Here is a 16,320-nt window from a genome sequence, read left to right as displayed (position 1 = left end):
AGTATTTAGTGTTAATATAATGTGCTTTTGGGCTAAAAGAAAACCTGCATGGCCTGCTGAACTACTTTGAACTGTCTTTCTTCTGCCTGACACACCATTTAAACTGTCTTCTTATCTTAAAGGGTTTTTTAAATATCCTGGACTCGTTTAACACAGTCTTGAATTTCACAAAAGTGTCTTATTGACCCATGCTGACCCACATATATAACTGCAGAGCTGACAGATCGGACGAGTAAAGCAAATCCTGTGAATCTGATTGCACTCAAGCAGAGCACGGGTCAGGTTTCACCTCTCTCCTGCTGTTAACCCTCGTGTTTCAATGCCTGGCTCTCAGCACCAGCAGTCAAGCACTTCAACTTCACATTTCACTAACCTGGAAAAGGTGGCTTTGGTTTCCAGACACTGATCTGATGGCAGATCTGATCTGTGTTTGTTTAGTCCAGTGAACAAAGACTGTGTGTGCTCTATCCTGGCTCTCCACACCTGCAACTTCTCTGATGTTTCTGTTTCTTCAGCTTTAGACACGCACTACTCAGATGCCTCACATGACCATCATTCAATCCTACTTTCTGATGACTTGCTTTTCATACTCAGTGGTTCAGGTTTGCTCAGGTTACTTTCATAATATAGTACGAGACTACCTAACATTACACAGTTCCTTTTTTGTGGTACTCAGAAATAGAACTTTATTAAAAAACTTCCACAAATGACTGATTTTGAAAATAATTTTCGCTACATACTATAGAGATCTTGCAGTCACGTGACCGGAAAGTACACAACCGCCATCGTGTCGGTCAAAAACACCGCTGAATACTGCTGCACTCGTGTACAGAATGGATCAATTTCAACCGACGGACTACACGGCTCATTTTTCTAATGAACAGATAACTAGATATATGTCTAAAATAAACGATCTACAGATTTGTGACCCTTATGGCTTTCCGGACGGAGTTTTCACGACCGGATTTTGAACTGCCAGCGGAATACCCGGACGTGTATGATTACCTCATTAACTTTCCCTCGCTGTTCAGTGGTGAAGCACTGCGTGCTTATAAATCTCTGGACAGTTTTCTTTACAGAAATTCAGGATTTGTCAGCGACTCAGATGTGGCATCTTGTAAGCAAGAAAATGACCCTCACTGGATGGGTAAGTCACTTAAGTATTGAGTATAGCACTGACCAGCCGATTATAGAATAAGGTAATTCCAAATCGTCCGTGTTGTTTACATGGATCTGGCGTTGGAGAGGTAGAGGCTTGGCAGTGGAGGTTTGAGTAGCTGTTTTCTGAGCTTAGTCAACAGGCCGGCTCTGCCTGTAGCCTCGCTTTTGCTTCGGCTCCCGGCGCCGCCTCCTTCGCTTTGCTTCCGATAACAATCCACTGAGACCCCGCTGGTCTCGCAATCTGGTCTCGTCCGGAATGTTTTTTTTTTTCTCGTCCGGAATGTTGTGCATGCGATGGAAATCGCTACAAACCGTCATTTTCTGCTGGAAACCAATGTCCAGTAAGTCCATACAGTTGTAGTGGATATTGAAGTCCGGTACAGACGAACAACACGCAAAAATACACACAAAAAACATAAAAACCGTGCACAGGTAGGGAGAGCTTGTAGCCGCAGCCGTTGTAGTAGAATTGTATATAGTAGGGTTTTCCAGAAGAAAAGGTAGAAGTAAAAGCAGAAGTAGAACCAGAAGTAGAAGTAGAAGGCGGAAATATGGCGTTTGACCGACAAGATGGCGTCTGTCACAATCTGGATCGGCTGTGACGTCACATGCAAGATCTCTATAAGAGGTGGTAAACATATCCAAATTCTTTACACAAGTAAAAGTACAATTGCTAGATGAATTTAAATAAATATTCTAGTAAAATCTGAAGTACATCTGCAAATTCTTCACTGTACTTAAAAGAGAAAAGTAAAGGAACCAAGGAATGTGCGTAAACATTACCTAACGCTAATTAGTAATAGCTTTATTCATAATTTCTCAAATGTTAGCTAGAATGAAAATAACACCAGACAAACCTCTATGCTAATCGGTGTTGTAGTTGAGTCACTAAACCTCAAGTTTGAGTCCAGTCTCGAGTCCCCAGTGTTCAAGTCCGAGTCAAGTCCAAGTCATTAAAGAAAATTTCGAGTCGAGGCTGAGTCAAGTCCACTACTGATCCGAGTTGAGTCTGAGAACAAGACTCCAACTGCACCATTTGATGGTGGCTGTTGCTGCCTTTATGTGAAAGCGTATCTGCTACTGTGTTGGTCTAACGTTACCGCTTGACTGCCCCATAACAGGCTACAGATAAAAAGTTTGTTCATCGCTCAGCAAGCCCTGCCCACTATCAACAGGACAAATAACATGAGAGAGGGTTAACACTCACAAGTTCATCAGTCAGCAAGCCCCGCTATCAACAGAGCAATGAACATAGTGTGTCACTTCCTTCTCTGGGTGGAGTCTTGCCAAATGACGACTGAAGTTCAAGGTTGTCCCCGTCGTCTCCTCAATAGTTCTTCTACATATGTACACACAGTAGTGCATTTTTTCCCACTGCACAAGAAGTCTGTATAAGCAAAGCGGACAATCCTAAGGACATGCTCTCCAGGCATGTTAGCGCCATTATAACATTAGTTTGTTCCTGAACAGGTGAATGTGCATTCTCTTGCATGAAGTTAGTATAAAAATTAATGTAGATATGAATATCTTATGCCAAATTCTTATGGCATGTTACAAAAATAAAGAAAAAATCCGAGTCCTCATCTCCAATTTCCGAGTCCGAATGCAGTTAATGCACAAGTCTGAGTCCAAGTCCGAGTCATCAGTGCTCAAGTCCAAGTCAAGTCCCAAGTCCTTAAAATTAGGGCACGAGTCAGACTCGAGTACTGTAAGCCTGATGCTAATATGTTATTACAATACAAATTGCCTTGATACGCAAAGTGTACAAAGCAATAGATAGATTACAGTGAGTATTGGGTCTGATGCTTGTGGTCACATCTGTTAAGGTACAGTGGTGGGTTTCCCAAAAGCCTCTTAAGCATTTTAACTAGGTGAGAGAGTGTTCATTGTGCTGCTTGCTCTACCATTTAACGATGACCTTTGTGCTACAATGCTTTTGGGAAACTCGGCACAGATTTGTTATGAGTTTAGATCAAATCACTGAAGCTGTCTGATGGTAAAAAGTCACCTAATGAATACATTATTATAGAGAAGTGTATTGAGTAAAAAGGAGAGATTTTTTAAACATATGAAGTAAAAGTCAAAGGCATTTGGTGGAAGAAAACTTACAGATACTTAAAAATCAGAAAGTACAAACAGTAAATCCTACCTTTGCATAAAATGGTTTCACACTAAGTGTGGCACGGTGGTGCAGTGGTTAGCCTCACAGCAAGAAGGTCCTGGGTTCGAGACCAGCGGCTGACGAGGGCCTTTCTGTGTGGAGTTTGCATGTTGTCCGCGTGGGTTTGCTCCGGTTTCCCCCACAGTCCAAAGACATGTAGGTTAGGTAAAATGGTGGCTTTAAGGCCCTGTTTACATTATTGCGGATCATCAGATTAACGTTTTTAAAACGATTCGCGTACACACAGCAACGCCAATACACGATTCACGTGCACACAGCAATGCCAATACACGGATACGCTAATCACATGACTAATTAGACGGCACGTCACATGATCCCAGTGCATATCGGGCATGCGCAAGTCACTCACCACTTGCAAGTGGAAGGATGGCAAGCGAACACCTTCTCCAGCAAATAAACACACCTGGCTGTGATGTTCATGTTCTCACTGAGTTTAAGCGCCTGAAGGAGGTTGAAATGTGTAAATAAACCTCAGTGCAGCTCAGCACTTCCTCCTGCGCTCCAAATCACTCCGCCCTGAACAGCGAGTGCCCTCTGGAGGGTGCGCGCTCCGGCCCTGCGCAGCTCACAGAGCGCGCGAGTGAAGCGCACGAGCAGTGATTCGGGACTGAGCCGCTGTGTGTGAGATCCCAACACCAGCGAATCAGGAAGGTGGATGTCACAGTGACGTTGTCCAATGATGACGTCAGCTAGAGCTCAGCACAGCGTATCCGCGTATCCTCAATGTTTACACAGCACCGGACCAGACACGAACTGGATTGAATACGTGGGCTCTGGCGGATTCCCGTTTCCCGGCGTTTCCTGGCGTTTTAATGTGAATGGACAGTGCATCCGCGAAGAAAACGAGACAGATACGGTCTAATGTAAACTTGGCCTAAATTGACCGTAGGTGTGAATGTGAGTGTAAATGGTTGTTTGTCTCTATGTGTCGGCCCTGTGATGATCTGGCGACTTGTCCAGGGTGTACCCCGCCTCTCGCCCAAAGTCAGCTGGGATAGGCTCCAGCTTGTCTGCAACCCTGTACAGGATAAGCGGTTACAGATAATGGATGGAGGGATGGGCTTCACACTAGCTTTCTAAGATAAAACAGCTGCTTTAGAGTGTACAACCTGTAAAGGATGTCAGGTTAACAAGGTTAAGGCAGCTTTTTGATTACATTCTGTAGTGTAAGGAGGCATAGTTGGCTGCTAAATCAGTAAATAATCTGAGAGATAGACAGAGTACAAAGACGAGAGATACAGAGTGAAAGAGAGAGCTTATGTATTTCTGTTTGCCCCATCAGATTTTAACCTTCACATTTTCACACGTACAGTAGCAGTCAGCTCCAAAATCACGGAAAGTGGAAGAATGTAATACTCTGACTTTGCTCACCTTTTTCTCTGTTTAAAAGGCAAGGCATTAATAAGTAAACAAGATGGTTCTTTTGATGCATGTTCACAGCCACCACTTATGTGTCCTTGCACTTCTCAAACAACTCTGTTTACTCAAGACTGGATCCCTGCTGAGCTTTTTTTCTATCTCCTTTGCTTTTTCCCTTATTTTCTCTCATGCTTTTTTCCCCACTGTCACATGGTGTGTGTGGTATACAGGCTGGCGTGGCTGTCTGCATGCCCCAGCTAAGCTCAGGTGAAGAAGTTAGTGTTGGTGGGTGAGCTCTGAAATGGATGAGGGCTGAGGACCCCTGAGGGCTGCTGGTTCAGGTGGAAGGAGGGCAAGTAGGAACACCACTACAGTCACCTGACAGCGAGTGCCAGAGTCGGGCTCATGTGGTTCACGATAAGACGCCTCGCTCTAATTCACCCCCATGTCACCCTGAGGGTCTTCCCTGTTTACCTGTCACTGGAGATTCCGTATGAGTCCTGAGCCTGGTTTCATATTGAATTAACACTGTTTGCTGAGTAACATCACGGCATGTCTTATAAGCAAGACCTGCTCGAAGCTTACATACAAGACAAAGGTTGAAATTTAGCACAGGCTTCAAGTGGCTCAAGTTATACATTCATTAGACATCTCATTTTAGAAATAAAGCCAAAATGTGCATTATACATACTGTGGTGCTTGAACCCTTTAGAATTTTCTATATTTCTGCATAAATATGACGTAAAACATCATCAGATTTTCACACAAGTCCTGAAAGTAGATAAAGAGAACCCAATTTAAAAAATGAGACAAAAATATTCTACTTGGTCATTTATTTATTGAGGAAAATGATCCAATATTACATATCTGTGAGTGGCAAAAGTATGTGGACCTTTGCTTTCAGTATCTGGTGTGACCCCCTTGTGCAGCAATAACTGCAACTAAACGTTTCCAGTAACTGTTGATCAGTCCTGCACACTGGCTTGGAGGAATTTTAGCCCATTCCTCCGTACAGAACAGCTTCAACTCTGGGATGTTGGTGGGTTTCCTCACATGAACTGCTCGCTTCAGGTCCTTCCACAACATTTCGATTTGATTAAGGTCAGGACTTTGACTTGGCCCTTCCAAAACATTAACTTTATTCTTCTTTAACCATTCTTTGGCAAAACAACTTGTGTGCTTAGGGTCGTTGTCTTGCTGCATGACCCGCTTTCTCTTGAGTTCAGTTCATGGACAGATGTCTTGACATTTTCCTTTAGAATTCGCTGGTATAATTCAGAATTCATTGTTCCATCAATGATGGCAAGCCGTCCTGGCCCAAATGCAGCAAAACAGGCCCAAACCATGATACTACCACCACCATGTTTCACAGACGGGATAAGGATCTTATGCTGGAATGCAGTGTTTTCCTTTCTCCAAACATAACAGTTCTCATTTAAACCAAAAAGTTCTATTTTGATCTCATCCGTCCACAAAACAGTTTTCCAATAGCCATCTGGCTTGTCCAAGTGATCTTTAGCAAACTGCAGACGAGCTGCAATGTTCTTTTTGGAGAGCAGTGGCTTTCTCCTTGCAACCCTGCCATGCACACCAGTCAGTGCGTTTACATGCACATCCAAATCGAGCTACTGTCAGTAATCGAGCTAAGGGTCCCAGCAGGGGTGCCAGAGAAATCCAATCCTACATGCACACAAGGAAATCGAGCTATTGTGTGAAATACATTGTGCACCCGAGCCACAGGTGGTGCTACACGCCCCATCGTGTTGGTACACTTCCGGTTGTCATCATGAAGAAGAGGAGTGATTTCCACTTTACATTCACACCACATGTCATTGCCACCTGTTGGCTACAAACTGTCCTGCGCAGACCACTGTTTTGTAAGACAACTTATTTTGCACAATTGTATATTTTTCTAAAGTCCATTTTTTGCTAACAATTTAACTTATGTCTTAATAAACACACAAAAAGTTCAAATGTTTTTGTTTTTTGTCTCCTTGTTCCTCCTGACCTCTTCTGCTGCTCGCTACTACTACTGTTGTCATGCCGACCGAGACTGTTGTGTTTCCCGCTTGTGGTCTCGTCACTCGTCACTTCCGGAAGGGAAGTAAGTAGCTCGACTACGTAGCTCGATAGGGTTTACATGCACTAAGTAGCTCGGCTACAATCGCATAATCTAGGTCGCGAAGCTCGATTACGAGAAATCCAGTTCGTTTCGATTTCAGCCGAGCTAAGGTGTATCCATGGCATTTAGAACTTCGATTTCAGTCGAGCTACAGCAGAAATTCGATTTTCTCTATGTGCATGTAAACGTACTCATTGTTGTTCAGTGTTCTCCTGATGGTGGACTCATGAACATTAGCCAATGTTTCCTCCATTTGTACACAATCTGTCTGACTGTGAATTGGTGGAGTCCAAACTCTTTAGAGATGGTTTTGTAACCTTTTCCAGCCTGATGAGCATCAACAATGCTTTTTCTGACCTCCTCAGAAATCTCCATTGTTCGTGCCATGATACACTTCCACAGACATGTGTTGTGAAGATCAGACTTTGATAGATCCCTGTTCTTTAAATAAAACAGGGTGCCCACTCACACCTGATTGTCATCCCATTGATTGAAAACACCTGACTCTAATTTCACCTTCAAATTAACTGCTAATCCTAGCGGTTCACATACTTTTGCCACTCACAGATATGTAATATTGGATCATTTTCCTCAATAAATAAATGACCAAGTATAATATTTTTGTCTCATTTGTTTAACTGGGTTCTCTTTATCTACCTTTAGGACTTGTGTGAAAATCTGATGATGTTTTAGGCCATATTTATGCAGAAATATAGAAAATTCTAAAGGGTTCACAAACTTTCAAGCACATACACACTGTACATATATAAAGAAGACTGTGGAGTGCAGGAGGAAGAGAATTTGATTGTGAAGCACAGACACGTGGGAATAGCTGACAGAGGGGATAAACACAATGTAAATTCTAAAGGAAGAGATGGAACCTAATGTCAGTGTGAAATATGACATCAATTAACAGGGAACAGAGCATAATGGGACTGGAGAAAGCAAGCTGTGGAAACAAGAGCTGGCCAGGAACAGTCTGATTATTAACACCTTAGTGTTGAAATAGCTGAATGTGCAGAAAGACAGAACTCAGGAAAACACAGTAGGAGGATGGTTATCATTAAACAAAGGGACAACAAAGATGTTTTGGCATGTAGGTCCCTTTCTGTGGGTGGTGTCATTTTTCATCTGCCTTCCAACGTGAGCACATTGGAAGTAGTTTCATATCACTCATCAGCGCAGGCACAGGAGCTCGCTCACGTTTTCACAAAGAGGCAGGTGACTCCGTCAACTCCTGGCACTACCACTGAAAGGAACCCTTCTCGAACAAAAGAGTGCTCATCCTATCCTTGCTTTTTCATTAAACCCCATGTTTTGAGGCCAGTCAAGTGTAGCACATGGCAAATAAAACACCAGCAGGAAGAAAAGCAGAGTGAGAAAGGCACACATAATTTAATGAAGCAGAAAGAAAATGTTTTCTCCATTCAGCTGCAATGTTCTTTCATTGCACTTTATAATTAAAGATGAAATAAGCTGGCTCAAATAAGCAGCTCCTTTCACTTTAGGGTTATTTTGCTCTGCATTAAAAAAAAAGGCTTCGTCATTATTTTTCAACCTAGGGAATGGCAAGAAATGGAGGAGACACGCAGGGGATGAGAAATAAAAAGAAGATCACACTGTGAGGTAAAACGGTACCTGAGAGCAGAACGAAGAGCGAGGAACAACAACATGCTCAATACTACTTTCTTATATTGACTCACTGTGTGTTTCCACTTTGTTTCATAATATTCACATTTTGTATATGTGTGAATAAACGTGCGCTCCGAATCTAAAAACGGAAAGACGGCAGTGTGATTGGTGCGGGCTGTCTGGATGGAAATGAAGAGAGTTGTGTGTCTAAATGAGGTCTCTCCTCTGAAGAATGACCATTTCCTTCCTTTCTGCATCCAGGGAGCATGGCTAATACCACCCTGCCTACACACACAAACCCACACATTTTCCTCAGACACAGTTTAATCGACAGACGTTCTGGATCAATTTTAAATCCCTTGCTTTGAACAATAAAATAAAAAGCATCACCCACATTGCCTCATAATAAGGCTAGGCAGGCTAAAAAAATATGTGCAAGAATAAAAAACAGATCGAACACTAAGAAAATGGCTTCAGAAATTGTTTAAAAGGATAAATAAATCAGTGTTAAGTAGAGTTTGGGTTAAGTGCCTTCTGTCTTTCTTCTGCCCATGGCTAGTATTTTCTGTGATAACGCTCTCAGTGTTTGCACTATAGAGAGACAGGCAATCCAGTTCAAGTAGTATTTGTGCACGGCGAGTTTGGAAGCACATCGCCCCAGGGCTTGCACTTTCTCAGTCACTGTGGAAACTTTCACCATGTTTGATAGAAGTATGGAGATCGGTTTTGATCTGGCAGCTCTCTGGACACTACACAAGCTCAGGCTGGCAGGCAGTACTGTGAAATGGAGATGCCGCAACTCAAGCCCTGCTTTCTGTTAATGCTCGGGCCTGAAAGAGCATTCTGTCAGAACAAGGCTGTGAAAGCAATGCTTGCAAACACACATCCTAGACGATGTATGATGGATTATACACTGTGCTGCCTGAAATGCACACAAAAAAATGAGAATTTAACTCAAGCCACTTACTGCATATGATGTCCTGTTAATTCAGTGGACCAGAGCCTGAGCAGAACAAACGCAAACCTCTTTGCAAGCATGCATATAAATCACAGAAATCAACCAATTATCAAAAACATGGAACCAGTGCTGAATTATAACTGGCTAATTAAATAACAATGCAAATAACTACTCATATGAATCTTCTCCTGTGACTTTTTGTATTGAGAAAAAAATCATAGACAGACTGAGCAAATTTTTTATGTAAAAATTCTGTGATGCCATTTTTAACTTTTCTCCTATGATGCTGGACTTATGGGACACACTGTATATTATATTGCATCAGTCCTCAGTCTGTACTGGCACTTAATTTGTCAAATACTTATGATGCAGGAGGCACGGTGGTGTAGTGGTTAGCGCTGTCGCCTCACAGCAAGAAGGTCCGGGTTCAAGCCCCAGGGCCGGCGAGGGCATTTCTGTGCGGAGTTTGCATGTTCTCCCCGTGTCCGCGTGGGATTCCTCCGGGTGCTCCGGTTTCCCCCACAGTCCAAAGACATGCAGGTTAGGTTAACTGGTGACTCTAAATTAACCGCAGGTGTGAATGTGAGTGTGAATGGTTGTCTGTGTCTATGTGTCGGCCCTGTGATGACCTGGCGACTTGTCCAGGGTGTACCCCGCCTGTCGCCCGTAGTCAGCTGGGATAGACTCCAGCTTGCCTGCGACCCTGTACAACAGGATAAAGCGGCTACAGGAGATGAGATGAGACTTATGATGCATAATGCATTATGAATCCAGAATGCTGCATTATGCTAAATAAAAATAACTATGCTAAAACAAATTTCTGAAAGGACTTCAGATAAGTTAACATTATTCATGTTAGCATATCTCCATTTTTCAATGCTAACTAACAGTGTCCAAGTTAACTAGCTATGTGTAAACGTTAGCCGTGGACAAGACTACGGGCAACTTGGTGGGCAAATCCATAGAAAGTCATTTGACTAACCAGACTGCATAGCTATTGCAATGTTATCGCGAGCTCTAAAAGCACGGACAACTTCGTTGCAAGCTTTCTCTTGGAATAAAACGTTTACATACCTCAATATGTTTCCGCAGGTTGGATGGCGAGTTTTTGTAGGCTGTGATGTGGTTCGTTTTTGGCAAACAAAGCAAACATTTAAAACGAAATGAATCTTTAATCCTTTCAGAAAACTGAAACATGGGTTCTAGGTATGGCCATGGGTGCGTGCATTCCCCAGAAGAACCACCTCCTTCCATTCTGCCATCGTGTTCAAATAACGCTTGAACTTGATTTTATCCAGTCTATGGACGTAACCCTAGTGATTACTGATAGACTGTCTCAGTGTTATCTGTAAAGAAACCAATGATGTTTTAGAAAAAAAAAAAAGAAACGATCCACTTTCAAAGCTGCTTCATAGTAACGAGTAACGAGGACCCTGATAGAAATGTAGTGGAGTGAAAAGTACGATATTTGCCTTTCAAATGGAGTGAAGTTAAAGTCATAAGTTTCCAAAAAAAAAAAAAAACTCAAGTAAAGTACAGATACTCAAAAAGTGTACTTAAGTACAGAACTCAAGCAAATGTCCTTCGTTACTGTCTACCTCTGATAATGCATAGCCTTCTTGGTTTACTTCCTGTTGTTGGGTTCAATCTGCAGTCTATCCACACTACTCCCTTAAAAAAAACATTCCTCAAGGGTACAGGTTTAGTTTCTACTGGGATTCTACTTGGAACCTTTTCTGAAAGGGAAACTGAGCCTTTGAGAGTGTCTCCCAGAGGAACAGATAGAAGATTCCTTTAGGTGCTGGCAGAAATTTTTTTTTTTAATTAAGAGTGTAAAGTTTGACTGAGACTGAACTGAGACTGCCTCTAGCAGACGCTTTGTACTGGTTGCTTTGGTCTACACCTGAGGGCAACTGTCCAAACCACTCTGATTTAAATGGACTAATAGTTTATATGCGAAAGTGCCCTCGAGTTCAATCTGTGACATCTGTGGGCGTACATTCTTCCACTGGCATCCTATGAATCAGTATGGAGCTGGATCAGCAGAAAGGGAGCATGAAATGGTCAGGGCACTGTGGGGTATTTTTGAAGGCGTTTGGCAGAGGACATCCCCTGATCAGTCAGGCTCAGGCCCAGATCCCGAAGTGCAGCTGGAAGCCCAGGCTGGCTGCCGAAGCTCCGCGTCCCAGTGCACACTTTCCCCCTCTACAGCAGAGTAAGAGAGAACACATGGAGTCCAGAGAGAGAAATCAGTTCTTCAACTTCCTTTGACACAAATGGAAAATGTCTGTTATAAAGCGGCTCCCATGAGACAACCCACCAGTGCAAAACCCACAGACGTTTTGAATTTCATGAGGCTACTGAGGATACATGCTGCTTGAAGACTGATATAAAAATCAACCCAGTGTCTGAAATGAGACAAGCATATCTTTTCCACTCTTCCCTTCTGAAAATTAACATAATTAGCATTCTTATGAAGCTGAGATTTCATGCGAGGAGCTTGGGCTAGTTTTTTCATGTGGCTCATATGTCAAAAACCAAGAGACGGTGGAAGGAAAAGTCAAGGCATCACTCGAGGCTTTCTCCATTTAACCCAGACGGATTCTTAAATCAAAGTTCATCCAGAGAGCAGATTTATTTACTTGTGCTTATTTGACGCGTACACATATGCTGACACATAAGATACAATCTGAATGCACAGATGGAGCTGTAGAAACAGACAGAAGAAGACTGCAGTCAGTGCAGCGGGACTGACAGTGTGTGAGTAGGAGAAAGTAAACAAATAAGCAAATATTTGTATGTCTATTTAAAACACTGAAAATCATGCACTCTAATAACCCTGGCTATTAAATGCTGCAAAGAGCCTGAACAGAACCACTGTCTCCTCCCTGTCCCTGTCCTCCCTGTCCATACTTACACACTCTCACACACACTTGCAAACACATATGAAGAGTTTGGTTCCAAAACGCTATATATCCAATTCCGTTGTTTCGAGAAAAATCACTTTTTCTGATTACGGGAAGTGATAAAAGGAAAACCACTGTATCTCATCTCATTATCTCTAGCTGCTTTATCCTGTTCTACAGGGTCGCAGGCAAGCTGGAGCCTATCCCAGCTGACTACGGGCGAAAGGCGGGGTACACCCTGGACAAGTCGCCAGGTCATCACAGGGCTGACACATAGACACAGACAACCATTCACACTCACATTCACACCTACGGTCAATTTAGAGTCACCAGTTAACCTAACCTGCATGTCTTTGGACTGTGGGGGAAACCGGAGCACCCGGAGGAAACCCACGCGGACACGGGGAGAACATGCAAACTCCACACAGAAAGGCCCTCGCCGGCCACGGGGCTCGAACCCGAACCTTCTTGCTGTGAGGCGACAGCGCTAACCACTACACCACCGTGCCGCCGAAAACCACTGTATCCTGTTTTAAAATTTACTGACTAACTCCTTAATGATAATAAACTTCAAAAATGAAATCCAGAACTAATTAACAGCTTTTAACTGAACCAAGTAATTTTTTTTTTTTGGTCAAGTCACTACATATCCACGCCATGGCATTTTCCCCCAAAATGCTACGTATCCCTTTCTATTTAAAGTGCATTTAACCGTGTTCTTTCATGACAGATTATTTTATTTTATAGATTATTTTATGTTTTTAGATTATTTTATCAAAATAATTCATAATTCAACTTGAAATTATCCAATAAATGCGAGAAGTGACGAAGCAATTTCCTACTTCATGGGCACAGCCATCTTAGAAGACTTCACGCCAATGGCAGCCTCTGATTGGCCAAATGGATATGTCTGGTTTTGAGAAAAATCGATGATGGCGCTTGTTGCGTTTTGGAATGAAAGGCCATAATGCAGTGTGTAACTCAATGGCAGATGTTGTGGTTTGGCGAAAACTGAATATAGTATGAGTAAGATATGATAATTGCTGATGGTTTGGTGGCGGGAGTTTCAATTTTTCAAATTTGGCATTTATCGCGTTTTGGAACCAAACTCTTCATATATTAAAAAATATATTTTACTCAATATTCCATGTAATACCCATACTCAACCAGATCACTCTGAGAAATAAAGATATCAAACTATACTTTTCCTTAGCACTGGGATACCATTAAGGAGACATGTTTGTACCTTTAATATTCAACTTTTACCTTTAAAAATAATTGTAGGTACCTAATTGGACCTTAAGGACTAATGATGTACCTTTAAAATGCAAAACGCAAATTAAAGGTTCATGCATTTCCCCAGGTAAAAGATACACACTGAGTGTACAAAAGAATGTATCCTTACTGGCACTATCCCAGTGACAAGGAAAAGTGTGCTTTGGTACCTTTATTTCTGAGAATGTGCTTCTGAAGCAGGGATATGGACTCGTGGGTCGCACAGGGTAGAAATAAGCCTTGGGCGTTATCTTCCCAATTCTGACCAATTCAAAGAAGACTGTTAGTTTTATTCTTCTGTCCTGATGAATAAAATATATATCATATTATATTTAACTCATGGTTATTTAAATAACCACTGTAGCACTGTAAGTATTATCACAAATCCTTTGGTAATCAAGACAGCTATGAAGAAATACGGCAGTCATTATGTTAGGTTTTGATCTGTCTGTACCGAAGGAGGTCGAATTGACAAAGTATGATCTAGGAATGTAGACCTCTGCCACCTAAGAGATTCTGTCTCACGGATATCCGGGTCACCAATTAATATGTCATGGAAGTCATAAGAAGTTGGCTTAAAGCATTTTGATTGTACAGAACCAGCGTAAGCCCTGAGTCATACCTGGATACACACTGAAGTCTATGTTCTCTTCCATTAGTTTTTGTGTCCTTGTTTGGGAGACCCACCCTTGGACCACCCCAAAACAAAATGACAGCTCCTATTAAAATCATTGTAAAAGGAATCTCTTTGTTGAAAACACAGACTTCTGATTGGCTGCCCAATGTGGGGCTTCTCATTGGCTAAAACATACTTCCTGCTATTTTTCAAAAGAAAACAGACCTACTCGTATTTCTTACTGTTAGGTTTTGATCTGTCTGTAGCGAAAGAGGTTGAATCGACAAAGTATGATCTTGGAATGCCAACCTCTGCTGCCTAAGAGATTCTGCATCACGGATCGATCCGGGAGCAAACAGTCACTGACACAGACACAGCTGTTCAGGGATGTTTCTCAGTTTATTGTAGGACAAACATGAGTATACAGTTGTGGTCAGAAGTTTACATACAGTGACATGAATGTCATCTTGGATATGAATGTCATGGCAATATTTGGGCTTTCAGTAATTTCTTTGAACTGTTCTTTTTCTGTGGCAGAATGATTGTACAGCGTACATCTTTTTTAAAAAAACACTACAATTTGGTGCACAAGTTTTAATTTTCTTTGGGTTTTTTGAAATCAACACAGGGTCAAAATTATAGATACAGGGTCAAAAATATACATACAGCACACCTAATATTTGGGTAAAATGTCTCTTCACAAGATTCACCTTGAACAAACATTTTTGTTTACTATGAACAAGCTTCTGGCAGAATCCTGGTTGGATATTTCATGACTCTTCATGGTAGAATTCAATTAAATTTCTTTTTTTCTTGGCATGGACTCGACTTATAAGCACGGTCCATATATTTTCAATAGGGTTGAGGTCAGGACTTGTTTTAAGCTTAATGTTAACCTGCTTTATCCTCCACAACCAGCTCTGATGCGTGTTTGGATTCATTGTCTTGTTGTAACTCCCAAGTCCCAAGTCGTGTTCAAGTATCTGATGGTTTATGCTGAAGAATTCTGAGGTAGTCCTCCTCCTTCATTATCCCATCCACTTTGTGCAATGAACCAGTTCCACTGGCAGCAAAACAGCCCCAGAGCATGATGATCCTACCGCCACCACCAGCTGGTACAGTGTCTTTCTGTACATGGTGGTCATTGTGGCCAAACAACTCAACCTTTGTCTCATCTGACCATACAGCTATCCTCCAGAAGGCTTTTTCTTTGTCCATGCGGTGTCAATTTTGGAGTAGGGGGTCATTTCTTGGATAGCAGCCTCTTAGTCCATGGTGATCTGAACTGTAGACAGTGATCCATCAGCTTCCAGTTCATGGCAGGGCTGTGTCATGGTGGTTCCCAGGTTGTTCCTAACCATCCAAACCAATTTCCTTTCAGCTGAGGGTGAGAGTTTGGATTTTCTTGAAGCAAAGTGGCTCGGCAATGTGACTACACCTCACAATAACTTGGATACAACTGTTTGAACCGATCTTAGAACTTGCAGGTGTTTGGAAATGATTCTAAGAGACATTGTGCATATCTCTGATCCTCTTTCTCAGATCTGCACTGAGCTCCTTGGACTTTCCCATTTTACTGTATGTTGGTCAATCCAATGAGTGCTGTAAATAAACCCTTTTAATGAAGGCACAGAGAAGCTACCAGCTATAGTCAATCATGATCACTAACAGGAAGTTAAGAGACCTCGGCCTTGGCAAGATAAGATATTTTGGAAGTTTCAGCACCTCTGAATTAATAATCTAAGTGAGCATATGTAAATTTTTGACCCTGTATGTATAATTTTGACCCTGTGTTGATTTCAGAAAACCCAAAGAAAATCAAAAGTTGTGCACCAAATTCTAGTGTTTTTTTTTTAATTAAAGCTGTATGCTGTACATTCTGCCACAGAAAAAGAACAGTTCAAAGAAATTACTGAAAGCCCAAATATTGCCATGACATTCATATCCAAGATGACATTCATGTCACTGTATGTAAACTTCTGACCACAACTGTATATATTCACATTCAAGAGTGTGTTGTAGCTATGTAATTGGATGATGAATAAGAATATGAAGAAGAAGCCTTGATTTATCACACTCAAGCACAGACATAAGCACACAGTGAAATTC

The 16,320-nt window shown here is 42.0% G+C and overlaps 1 protein-coding gene across 1 annotated transcript in view; it reads right to left on the bottom strand.

Annotated features, from left to right (window-relative positions):
* Positions 1-16,320, bottom strand: part of si:dkey-22o22.2 (neural-cadherin) — a 309,825-nt gene that overhangs the window by 221,627 nt on the left and 71,878 nt on the right. The gene's annotated exons all lie outside the window — the stretch shown is intronic.

Source organism: Neoarius graeffei, chromosome 5 (assembly GCF_027579695.1).
Source record: "Neoarius graeffei isolate fNeoGra1 chromosome 5, fNeoGra1.pri, whole genome shotgun sequence".
Lineage (NCBI taxonomy): Eukaryota > Metazoa > Chordata > Actinopteri > Siluriformes > Ariidae > Neoarius > Neoarius graeffei.
The sequence above is the reverse complement of the archived record's forward strand: the minus strand, read 5'-3'. Positions and strand labels throughout refer to the sequence as shown.